Consider the following 12462-nt stretch of genomic DNA (forward strand, 5'->3'; position numbering starts at 1 on the left):
AAATAATTGCAAATCATAATTGCTCTATAAGAGACATGTACATGCAAAACAACAAAATGTACAATGTAATTCTATAGCTGAAACGACCTGCTAAGTAATTCTCAAATCCCTTGTGACATAAATAATTATATTAAATTCAAGTTCTTAACAAAGTTACTCAAGGACATGCATGATTGTCTTATATAGTGTTATCCACTCACTCAAGTGTGAATTTGGATCTAAACTTCATATTAAATACTTGTCACAAAGAGTGAATGCCATCTATTGTGTTTTAAAAAAAAAAGATGAGATTTTTAAGTACTTGTCTGCACTATTAATCACTCCTTTCTCTTTCTATACTGACAAGTTTCCTAGTCCTTAATCACAGAGAAGCGCTGCCATGAGCATGCCTGCAAGATCCGTTGGTGTTCAGCGACTGATGTGCAGTGGTAGATTCAACAGTTAAAATTGAGATAGAAATGTTAATTTTGCTCCATCACGATCCTGTCGGAGCTCCCTATCCATGGGGTCTTCATTTGGGGTTTAAGCTAAAAAGTAATTTACACAAACATTATCTCTGAGATGTTATCTGGTGCCTAATTATATTTTATAGTTTTTTTGTACATAATTTCCCCTAATCCCTTATGAAAACTTTGCTGGGTTTTATAGCTTTTTGTTTCATTATGTGAGTAGGACCTTGAATTTTTAGAAGATTTTTTTCTAAGGAAAATGATTCAAGGGATTTTGCAATGTAATTGAACCAATATGCACTTTATAATAAATTGATGTTTGTTGTTTTTTTAATGTTTCCATTATAATTTTTAATAATTCCATGTCATTCTGGAAAAATCCTAATCTTTTGTTTTTCCAAACAAAAATAATATTTTCTACTGTATACATTGCCATTGCCTTATGGATGTGGAAGGTTTGTCCTTGATTGGCATAGCCTCACGCAGTAATACCTAACAGATTGCGCAGAGATACTTAGGGTTAATTGGTTGATATTATGTTACTTAAGGAAATCTCTAGAGAGAAAACATTTCTTAACTAATATTGGATAAATGTCAAACACCTAACTATTGCAATATTCAGCAGATCTTTTTCTAGTAAAGAAACACCTTCAAGTGACCTCACACAATTTTATGCTAAAGCAAGTTCTTCCTAAATCCTAACACAAATGTGACTCTGAAGCTTGAATAGTTTAACATGTGGGAACAAAAGTGCCCTTTCATGCCTTGTTAGGGTTTTCCTGATCCCTCTATTATGACCTTCGGACGCCTCATAATTAACAATCTCACAGACCCTTCATCGGCTTGCAAAACAGGTTAAATACTCCTTACACTCAAGCTCTTTTGTGATTGTGGGAAAAACACCATAGTGACTAACTCCTAAAACATACTCACAGACTCAATTATTACAGGATTTATTCTTTTACTTATCTTAGAAACTAAGCCAATACCCTGTTTTTATTACAGAGAACAGACATGTTTGCACATAATATTATTCCCTATATGATTTTACAGTAGGCAAATGCAACATGAAATTAGTGGCAGCTTAAGTTTAGAAACAGAGGATCAAAGACAAGAAGGTCCCCTTCATTCTTCATTCACTAATTCAACCATCATTCCACCACAATGTGACATGTTCTGCTAGTCAGGGCTCATGGCCTACTGGATAAGTTTCCTTTAATATGGTAGGGGATAATGAATATAGCATCATTGGTTCATGAGAAGATAAAAGGGTCTTTATTGAGCCAATATAGAAAGCTATGTAGAGTTGCATGACCTTTAGGGGCATTGGATGTATCTTTTTCGTATCAAATCTAGTATGACAGGGAACTAGTACTTTTTTTTTACAATGTCAATATATAACATCCTTTCTTTCCTTTCCTATTAAAAAAAGAAGAAACAAAGAAAAAATGCCCTATTGTGTTAATGTTTTTCTCCCACTTAACTCTTTCCTGCCTCTAATCATTCATCTAATACTGTGCTTATAGTACAAAAGGCTACATTAAACATGTTTTGCTATTCATGGCATTTTAAATCCAGGAAAATCATTCACAATAAGAACAATGTCATTTTGTATATTACATTTAAAAAAAAAAAAATCTGGGAAAATAAAACAGATACAATACCATCCAAATATGTTGATGTTTCCCTTCCTCCCTTTTCTCATAGTCAGCTCTGATCCCTAAGTAGATGAATAGCAACAAGAGCCTGGGGGTAGTTATGAGGTAAGCTAAATATACTATTAAGCGTTTCCAATGGTTTCTTTAAATATTTGTGTGGTTAGGTAGTCGGAATGGCTCATGAAATCTACAAACTGATTCAGATTTTTTTGTTGATTAAGCATGTAATCATTCATAGTAACAATGTTACTATTTTACTGTTTCCCATATCGTATACTTATCTGGTTTGTGTATGTTAAAAGTAAACACTGCTCGAGAATCGGGAAAAAGCTTAAATTAACATAATCAGAAACAGCTTCTCCAGGCAAAGTTCTGTCAAACATTTTTTTTTTTCATTATGACATTACACGCATGGGTATTAACCACTTTGCAGCCATTCAAACCTGAATACAGAGATCAGAATTTTGACTTTGGGAATCAAGACCAGCACTTCATAGAAGCCAGGAGCAAGATCATTTCCTCCGGTGTTTCCTTCCGGCAAAGTAGTTATGCTTCTATTCTAAATTTATAGAGAGGCCATTCCACAATATGATGCTTCAACTGAAAATGATCATGGAATTGTAAGAGAAAAAAAAAGATTAAAAATAATTAAATAAATAAATAAAAGCGTTGTGGCATTTTTTTTATCATGATGTAAAGGTAATTCATTTATAATATTTAAATGTAGTATTTTGTTTATCTTTTAAACTCTGTATGATGGTAGGTATTAGAGAAATTGAGAGACTGTCTTACAGGTATACCAAAGTAGCAGTTGCTGACAACTCTAATTAAGCCGGATCTTGACAAAACTGTCTAGCACCCCCTGCAAGTAATACCCCCCAGGCAGTCTTTACTGAATGGTGTAATGACCAATCCGGCTTTACAGGACTTTATATCCCACCTACTGTTTCACCGACAAGATCCAACTAGTTTTTACAGTTGTTTCTTGCAGAAAAGTAAGATAATATGTCCACTGGGTTCTTGCTTTTAAAACGCCCTATGTTAAGGTTATGCCAAAAACCCTCCAATTGTACTTCTCAATTATTTGTATTATGTTTTATGAGCAATATTGCTATGACAGTAAAATTTTAGCAATGCTTTGGTGAGAACCACTGCTCACTCATTTAATTTTACTCTCCAAGCATTTTCTCCCATACTGATTGAGCTTCCAATTGAACCCAGATAAAACCATTGGCACCTAAACCTGCTAGCCATGCTATTGTTCAATAAAAGGGGTGCCACTTAAGTGTTCTACTAATGGTTATCTTTCCAGTGTAGCTTTTATTCTGTTTTTCTGTAAGTGATCTGTTTATTTAAAAATAAAAAAAATAAAAAAAACAAGGCTTGCATTGGTCTAAATTCAGATCTGCACTATGCTTTTCTGTAAAGTACAATGGGAAAGCATTAGCATATGTTCTAGTCAAATCTTTGCATGGGGCGGGTAGTTTACTTGGATAAAAACATGTTTGCAGTGTTAGAGTATGACCCTTTTGTAAATGTTCTCATGCTGTGTTTGCCAGAGGCAAATACAATATGCAATGGGCAAATACAATATGTAATGGACAAAAACCTGTTGCTTATTGCTCTGTCATTATCTAAACAGGAGAGAAGATTGGATAATTACGGCTAAGAAAACAGCGCCAAATGCATTGGGATTTTCCCTACTGATTTAGCTGCCCATCTTTACAATGCCAATGATACCTACAGCAAGTAGAATACTACAAAATGACAACAATGAAAAGACTGTATGGGAAAACACCACCATCATACACATTTCATTAATGGCCAGTCTGTTGGTAGATGAGCACCATATTTTCCAGAGCTCCACTGATCTCATATATATTATTTGCAATGACATCTATTTAAAGCAAGAGTTTTTACTAAATACATTCATACCCCTATAACTGAAAAACAAAGTTAGTATTGAGGACGTGGCTGGTTTATTGACGTATAAAGACGCAGTTGTGGTATAAGTTAAACTTATAGTATTTAGTACAATGCTGGATGTGAACATCTGCAGAAACAATGTTGAATTGATCTATGCTTTAAGATGGAATAATGAAATTCTAGATTGTCTGGGGTCATTCTATCACACTTTCGATTTTGTAAGGTCATAAGTACTAAGTGACAGTATGCTTTTGATAGTAACATCATTTGAATATTGTAGCTCCTCCATACGTTCAGAGTCTTGGCATTTTTTGGCACTAGTCACACTTGGAATTATAAATTGAGACTACATAAACACTTATTATCTACTCTAATAATCAGGAAAAAAAATCTATTGATTCATTCACTAGCACTAGCCTCTCCCAATGACACATACATAGATATGCACATGCATACACCAACACAATCATGCCAATGCACTTTGCTTAAAAACACACTGAGAGGGGGTGGATGGAGTTTGGAAAGGGTACATTGTATCTTTTCTAAATCTTTACAAAGATTAAATTACACACAAGTAGACACTCTTCTCCATTCTTGTCCCTAACCAAACATCCTAAATCCCTCCACTGGATTCTTTCCCTCAGGCATACCACTATAACTTCCATCTGGAAAAGTCCTCTCTGGACCCTACCAACCTTAGAAAACTACCGTCCAATCTCTCTGATTACTCCCACCTCCAAGCTTCCTGTATATGTGTGGCTAACATATTTTCTTAATTCCAATTTACCATCTTAAATTTGGATCCACTTCTTACAATCTACTGAGGCAGCATTTACTTAAGGGACCACTGATTGCTAAATCCACGACACTATTCTTCCTGGTTCCTATCCACTTCTCTATTATTATGATTATTATTATTTATTGTTTTATATTTCAGTGTCCATTTTCTATTAACTCTTCCTCTCTGTTTTCCCTATCAGTTGAGGTCCCCGAAGGCTCAGTTCTCGGACCCCTTTTGTTCCCACAAAACCCTACCTCTCTTGGCAAACTATTTACATCCCTTGGCTTACATTTCCACCTGTGTGCTGATGTCTTACATTCCTCCTTTAATTTTGTCACCATTGCCCTTGTCTGTGTCATTCCTAAAACTTAGCCTAATCTAAAACTGAATTTCTTATGTTCTCTCCCTCCAATGACAATGGTGCATCCATCTGCCCTACCACACACCCTTGCTACCTTTTGTCCCCATCAACTTTGACCTTTCATTCACCCCTATTGACCCCTCAGTCACACACTAATTCTATTGCAAAAAAACTGCAGTTTAAAAAATACTCACAACTGCCCGTTTATTTACATACAATCCTCATTTTCACAAACAAAGCTCTGTATAAAAGTTACCCTAACTTTACCCCCTCTTCTCATTTATCTCCAAATACATACCTATCCATTCTCTCCACTCATATGATGAGTTTCCCCTTTCCTCTGCTCTAATTTCTATTTCAGGTGCTTGTATACAAGACTTCTCATTGACTTCCCATATGCTTTCTTTTCCTCCATTCTTTAAAAAAATCTCATAAAACAAACTTCTTTAGTAAAGCATATAAACGGACAGATTAACCCCCCCACACACACACACACACTGTCTCACCTTTCCTTGCCATACTCATGTTGTTGAGTGTTTCTCATTGTTTTATATTCTAATATCTATTATCTATTATTATTATATTATTTAAACATTGTTCACACTGGGATATTGAGGTGCGGCTGGTCCACTTCAAACTTTTTCACCTTGTGCAATGTATTCACACCTGGATGGTAATCCCATTCGAGCAGTGTCCTCCTAACCTTTTGTTTCTGTAAATCAAAATTGTTGTTTGATGCACTATTTGTCCTGTTTAACTATTTTGCAACACAAAATAATAAATACAAATAAACTCTACATTCCTTCGGGGAAAAAAAAGAGAAATTGACATGACTTCAGACCAGAAACATTCCTTAATGTTTACAAAATATTTATTTTTATTGTTTATACTTTTTCTGTCATGATGACAAGGTTTTCTCTTTGGTTCTATGATTTGTCAAACTAATCTTCACTAAACAGTCTAGGTTTTTATCTACATAAAGGCTGAGGGATTATACGCTATTTAAACAGTAGTTTAACACAAGAAATTATAGATTTATTTTCTCAATGAATTATGCTAAAAAACCCATGGGCTACGTAAGCCTATGGGCTACATATATATATTTTGCCACTGTTGGATGGCACAGAAATTAAAATAATTGGTGATGAAGACTGGAGAGATGAATGAACTATAAGGAAACTATCTCAATAAAGTAGTAATACTAATAGGTAACTGGACTCTCCTGTCATCCTAAAAAGTGCCTCTTATCGTTAAGTGCCAGCTACAAAGATAAATATTGAGGTCTGTTGGTCTTCCACAGTGATGGATGTCTCACATAATAGCACCATGGGAGGCAGACTGGGATTAAGGAGAGTAGTTTACTCTTAGACAAAGCATGGCTGCACCATTAATAGAGAGAAGGAAACTAACAATTAGACAAAATCTACTCTTCTCTCATTAATAGTTTTTATATTATATATTGGATCCCTAAAAAAGAAAATGCTGATGGACAAAGTATACATTAAAAATATTTTGCCCCCATATAGTATGTCCTATCTATGTTTCAAAACTGCCTGGCCAATGGCAAAAGTTCACAATGACAGATTTGCATCGAACCTTGAGTAATAGAAACCAGTCTTCTTCCTGGTAAAATACTTCTTGTATATGTCAGACAAAAACAATAAAGGTTAACATTGTTTTAATAGAGAGTTCAAATAAATACAACAAGGTTTGACCCCTGTGTGAAAACAGAAAGATATGTAAATAAAATGTAAATTATCTTTTTTTTTTCATGAACCAGACGAGCACTATTTAATTCCTGTTCGTATGGTGATGTAATGTTTTTTTTTTTTTTTAACATATCCTATTTGTTATATTTTAGGAATCTCACATTTAGTTATTCGAAGTGTTTCAGTTCAATAGAATCACCGGTTGTTAAATTCTTTCTCTAGGTGCTTGTGCTGTTTTCATCAGCGAAACACAATATCACAAAGTAAGTAAAATCAATGATCCACCTGAATATTCAGTGTTTTAAAAGCAACAGTATTCTAACATTGATTAGGCTGTTGCCTTTCCTACTTAGAGCTATATTGCAATTTGCCTGTAATTAGCTTGCATGTAAGAACATTAGTGTTTTCCCCAGGTATAAAACAAATACAATGTAATGGGGGAGGGCACCGTACTCTTATATGAGCTTGATATATCTCATTATCTATGATTGGCAGTTCTATTTCCCACTGTTTTATTTTGTATTTGTTATAGCGTTTTAGGATTATTACGATTATTCTCTGTGCTTTTGGCTCTTGTACCCTCCCCCACGCATTCACAGTAATGCTGAAAACCCTTTTACAAATGGGCTCATGTGCTATCCAGATTAATCATTGCACAGACTCCCTGATGGGAGCTACACATGGTATTAGCAAAGTCTATTTACCTGAGTAAGGAGCGAACATGTGGTTAACCATAAAGCCCGACTAGCTGTTTGTTTATGCAGGAAGGGAGAAGGATTGAAATGAGCTAGTAGCAACTAAGGAACTCGCACTACATGTCACGTGTAGATTAAACAAGCATCCCTCACAGTGTGAGATAAACAAGGTTAATTGTTTGAAAAATGACAGGTTTAGATTGTTCCAGTTTAAGGCTAAAAATTAAGAATGAGATTAAAATAATTGATTGGTAAATAATTGGTAATAACTAAGATCAGTAATGATTGAGAGCAATGGAACTTTGGGGGCTCCTTTTGACTAGTTCCAAAAACACCTTTAATTTGAGCCCAATGCATCCAATATCTCATTGTAAGGACAGGACGGTCCTGCTTCAATGGCCAATGACGGTCAAATGCCCTGTAATCCCAATGCAAATATTTGTTTGCCAATCCCTGCCCCAGGGTAAATATGATTATTTGTGATAATAGTTTAGTGAAGTGTAAAAACAAAATGTGCTTGTATAATTTGCTATGTTATTAGTTACAATGGCCACCACAATTATATCACAGATCATCACAGATTATATAATTTGAATGCCTTCATAATCACATGGTCATGAGCCAAGTTCTTAATTGCTATCAAATTCTATATTTCTGGAGATGTTACTTAGTAGGTAGGGATGGAAAATATATAAATTCATCAAGTTCAACCTATTCAAAATGTTATTCAAGGAAACCAGGAGCGCTTAGCATGTGATATAATGTTGATTGAAGGAGAGACAAGGCAAAGCCTGGAATAAGGTGGACCAATGTCCTCTAAGATAGCTTCAAGTAATACCAAGTGAATCATGGAATTAATTAGCACATAAGGGCAACTTTTATGCATCCTGAGATAGGTTCCTATATTCCCAAATGGCCCAATGTTTTTATTACCCAACAATGATTGAAAGAGCTCAATCATATAAATGGACAGTGTCAACTGCCTCCAAAGAATAATCTCTTCTGAGACATAACTGATATGAGTAATCTCATGTAGATAATGAGAAGCACAGGACTAGTTATCTGCTTAGCCTAATAGGTTTTAATCCTTTCTGCATTTCCATGTTACCTTCACCTCACAGTATTCTCTGCTCAGTAATTAATAACATATCTTCTTATCTATGTAATATTCTGTCATTGTGTACTATCATGGTAAGTTTTTTTAAGAGAATCAAAACATTGATCCTCAGCATCACCCTGTTAACACACATATGTGGGTTTGTGTATTACACACGCATTACACTAAACATATACATACAATTAACGTATCATCACTATCCCCCACATTTAAAAAAAATGAAATTTCCTTTAATGTGTCTGTAGAAGATTTTCAGATGTTTAATCTTCTAAATAACATTTGCAGTGCCATTATTTTACCCTACTGTATGAAATGCCACAAGCTGCTAATCTGCAATTATCACATAATGACAGTAAATACTACAATTTTAGTAACACAAATATAACCATCACAGTTTTTTAATGTATCTCTTTTCCACTATTCATTTGCATGCAGCTCTGAACACCGATGCATATTAACTTTACCCACTGAGCTATTGTATTCCAGCTGATTAGAATTTTGCTGCTATGGAGTCTAATATATTTTGCATTTCTTTTTATCCTCACTGTAGCCTGATAATGTGTTGGTAGCTAAAAAAAAAACCGCCGTTGGAATAGAAAGCTCCATTCCTAATACAGATTCTGTCCCACAAGGGATAAATTAATGCAGATTTCCAACAAATGCAAATGATCTATTCTTTCTCCAAAAAAAAAATACTAAAAAATTGAAAAGAGGATAATTTTACTTATTCCGAGTAGGAGGTACAATGTCTTCATGAAGTAATAATTAAAAGCAAAACAATTACGTCGGCCTTATCTGGACCTAGCAGCTGCACTTTTCTGTAAGTATTAACAGCCTACATTCTAAGGTTATGACAAACCATGGAAATTGCATCTTTAAGGGGAGTTTTATTTCTTTTCGTATGATTTGTTTGTAATAGTCGGCTCTGTTTTGTGTATATATAATTAGACAGTAAAATAGGCTTTGAAGGCAAATTTCCATTTGGTATGTGAGTCACGCAAACAGCAACCTTTCATCATTCAACAGCCAAAGTCTGATCTTTTTTAAATGCCTCAGTTCGCTAAGCACGCATTGCTAATGTTGTCTGTTTAAATGGGAGAAAGGGGTAAAAAAAAACAACATCAGAACTATTGTTAATTTCTGTTTCCACATAGCACACAAATGGAGAAGGCCATCTTTGTAGACCTCACCAGAAATAAATCTACCTCTGTTGGCTTTCGCCTTTTCCGTTGTTGTTAACGACAGTAATGATGACTACTGCACCAACTCTAATCCTTAAAATGGGGGGCGGCTTTTGTGTTAAACAGTGGTTACTTCATGCATCAACACTCAGAAATCTTATAGCGGCACAAAGATGGCTGTCCTTGCATTGTTTGTTTCCATGCATGTGTTTGCATTTGAAAAGCAAACAATTGAAGGAATGCAATCATATCCTCTCCGAACCACCTCCCTTCCACTAATGTCAACAAAGCCTTTAATTTATGTAAATACCTATTTTGTCAGCTCAAATTATGGAGAAGACTTATTGGAACGACTGAAATCGGTCGCAGTGTTTTTCCTTTTTTTTTTCTTCTTTTTTCTTCTTCATATTTCTGCTTTCCGTGCATAACGTTAAATATCCAATTATAACAATGACATGAAGAGGCCCCACATGACCTGTTAATGGCTCTGTTCTCAGACCAGGAACTTGCAGGAAGTCTGCTTTATCTGTAGTTCACATCAATAGCTTACTGTGCAAATGTTATTTATAATGTCAATTATGGCATGCCACTTGAAATTGCTTCTCCTAGCATTTACACCATTTCCCTATGGATAACGGATGACTGGAAACAGGATTTTCTCTGCTCTGCACACAGAATATGACCCTTTGCAATGTGAGGAAAGTCTTAAACACTTACAGACAATTGCTCTCTTTCTGAGATCCATGGGGTTTTTGTATTAACAATGGGGCCTAACAACAGTAGTCAGGAACAAGAAGGTTTTCACTTAATTTATGCCTATGTGGGGACCGCGTTCAGCAGGAGAGGAAAATAAAACTGACGTTTCTAGTCGTTGAATGATAATCCTTCTTCCTTAGGTAAATTGCTGAGGACTTAAATTATTAATAATATTCTGAGCAGATTACACGAGAAACAGCATTTAAGAAACCAAACCTATAAATTACAAGCTGTGCTGTTATACTTCATTCATTTACAGCAATCACAGTAAGGTTGTTGTTTACATAATTGCGATGATTGGTCAGTAAGGTTAAAGCACCCTGATGTTTTCGATGAGGAGGGGTGGAGGTGGAAGGGTATGGAAGGATGAGAGGACGTGGGAATGGATTCCATAAAATGGGAGTTTGCCGTGAGCTAAACGTTTTAACTGACTGACTTCATAATGCATAACTAAGGGATAACCCTGGTTATCACGTCGGCCCCTGTACCTTAAGGGCCCACCTATCACACCCCTTCATGTCTGCTGATATTTAGCCATATTGATTAAACAACGAAGAGTAAATCACCAGTGCTAAAATGTAAACCTGCAAATATACAGTACTGAGCAAACGTTTAAGGCAGGTGTGAAAAAATGCTGTTTTCGGAAAAAGACATGTTAATAGTTTATTGTTATAATTTAACAAAATGCAAAGTGAGCGAACAAAAGAAAAATCTTAATCAACTCAATATTTGGTGTTAACACTCTTTGCTCTCAAAACAGCACCCGTTATTCTTGGTACACTTGCACAAAAAGTCAGGGATTTTGTAGGCATATAGTTAGGTGTGTTATTAAAGAATTATACCAAACAGGTGCCAATGATCGTTAATCTATAAGGTAGGCTGAAACACAATCATTAACTATATCAGAAACTGTGTAGGAGGAATAAAACTGGATGTGGAATAGCCAAACCCATTAACAAAGTGAGGTTGTTGGCCAGTTTAATGTTACAAGTCTTACACCATGCAAAGGTAGTTATACTGCATCAGCAAGGTCTCTTCCAGGCAGAAAGTTTAAGGCAGACAGGGGTGTCCAGATGTTCTTTCCAAGCTGCACAAAGAAACTGGCAATGTTGAGGATCATAGATGCAGTGGCCAGCCAAGGGAACTTAGTGCAACAGATGAAAGACATATTTACTTCCCTTCCCAATCGGAAGATGCCCAGTAGTGCAATCAGCTCACCATTGGCAGAATCAGTATAACTCAGAGAAGTTTGGCCGGAGAGTTGTCATAAATGGTCATTTTTGAAGCTGGACAAAAGTGGTAAGTGGTGTCCCTCAGGGTCCTGTTCTGGGACCTATTTTATTCAACATATTTATAAATGATCTTGAAATAGGCGTTGAAAGTTACGTTTCCGTGTTTGCAGATGACACTAAACGCTGTAAAGTAATACAATGTGAGCAGGATATTACAGTGCTGCAGAGGGATTTAGACTGGGGAACTGGGCACACAAGTGGCAGATGAGATTTAATGTAGATAAATGCAAAGTTATGCACTTCGGGGTAAGGAATGCACAAGCAACTTACACCCTAAATGGTAGTGAATTAGGGGTAACGACAAATGACAAGGATTTGAGAAATGTTATAGACAAAAAACTAGGCAACAATGTGCAATGTCAGTCTGCCGTTGCTAAGGCCAGTAAGGTATTGTCATGTATAAAAAGAGGCATCAATTTTCTTCTGTTCATTCACTGTACATTTTGTTAACACCTTAATGACAAAGCCTGTACATGTACGGACTCAAAATGCATTGTTTTCAATGGGTTTAGGGACCGCCCATTGTCCTTAAGGGGT

This window comes from Spea bombifrons, chromosome 1 (genome assembly GCF_027358695.1).
Source record: "Spea bombifrons isolate aSpeBom1 chromosome 1, aSpeBom1.2.pri, whole genome shotgun sequence".
Taxonomy (NCBI): Eukaryota; Metazoa; Chordata; class Amphibia; order Anura; family Pelobatidae; genus Spea; species Spea bombifrons.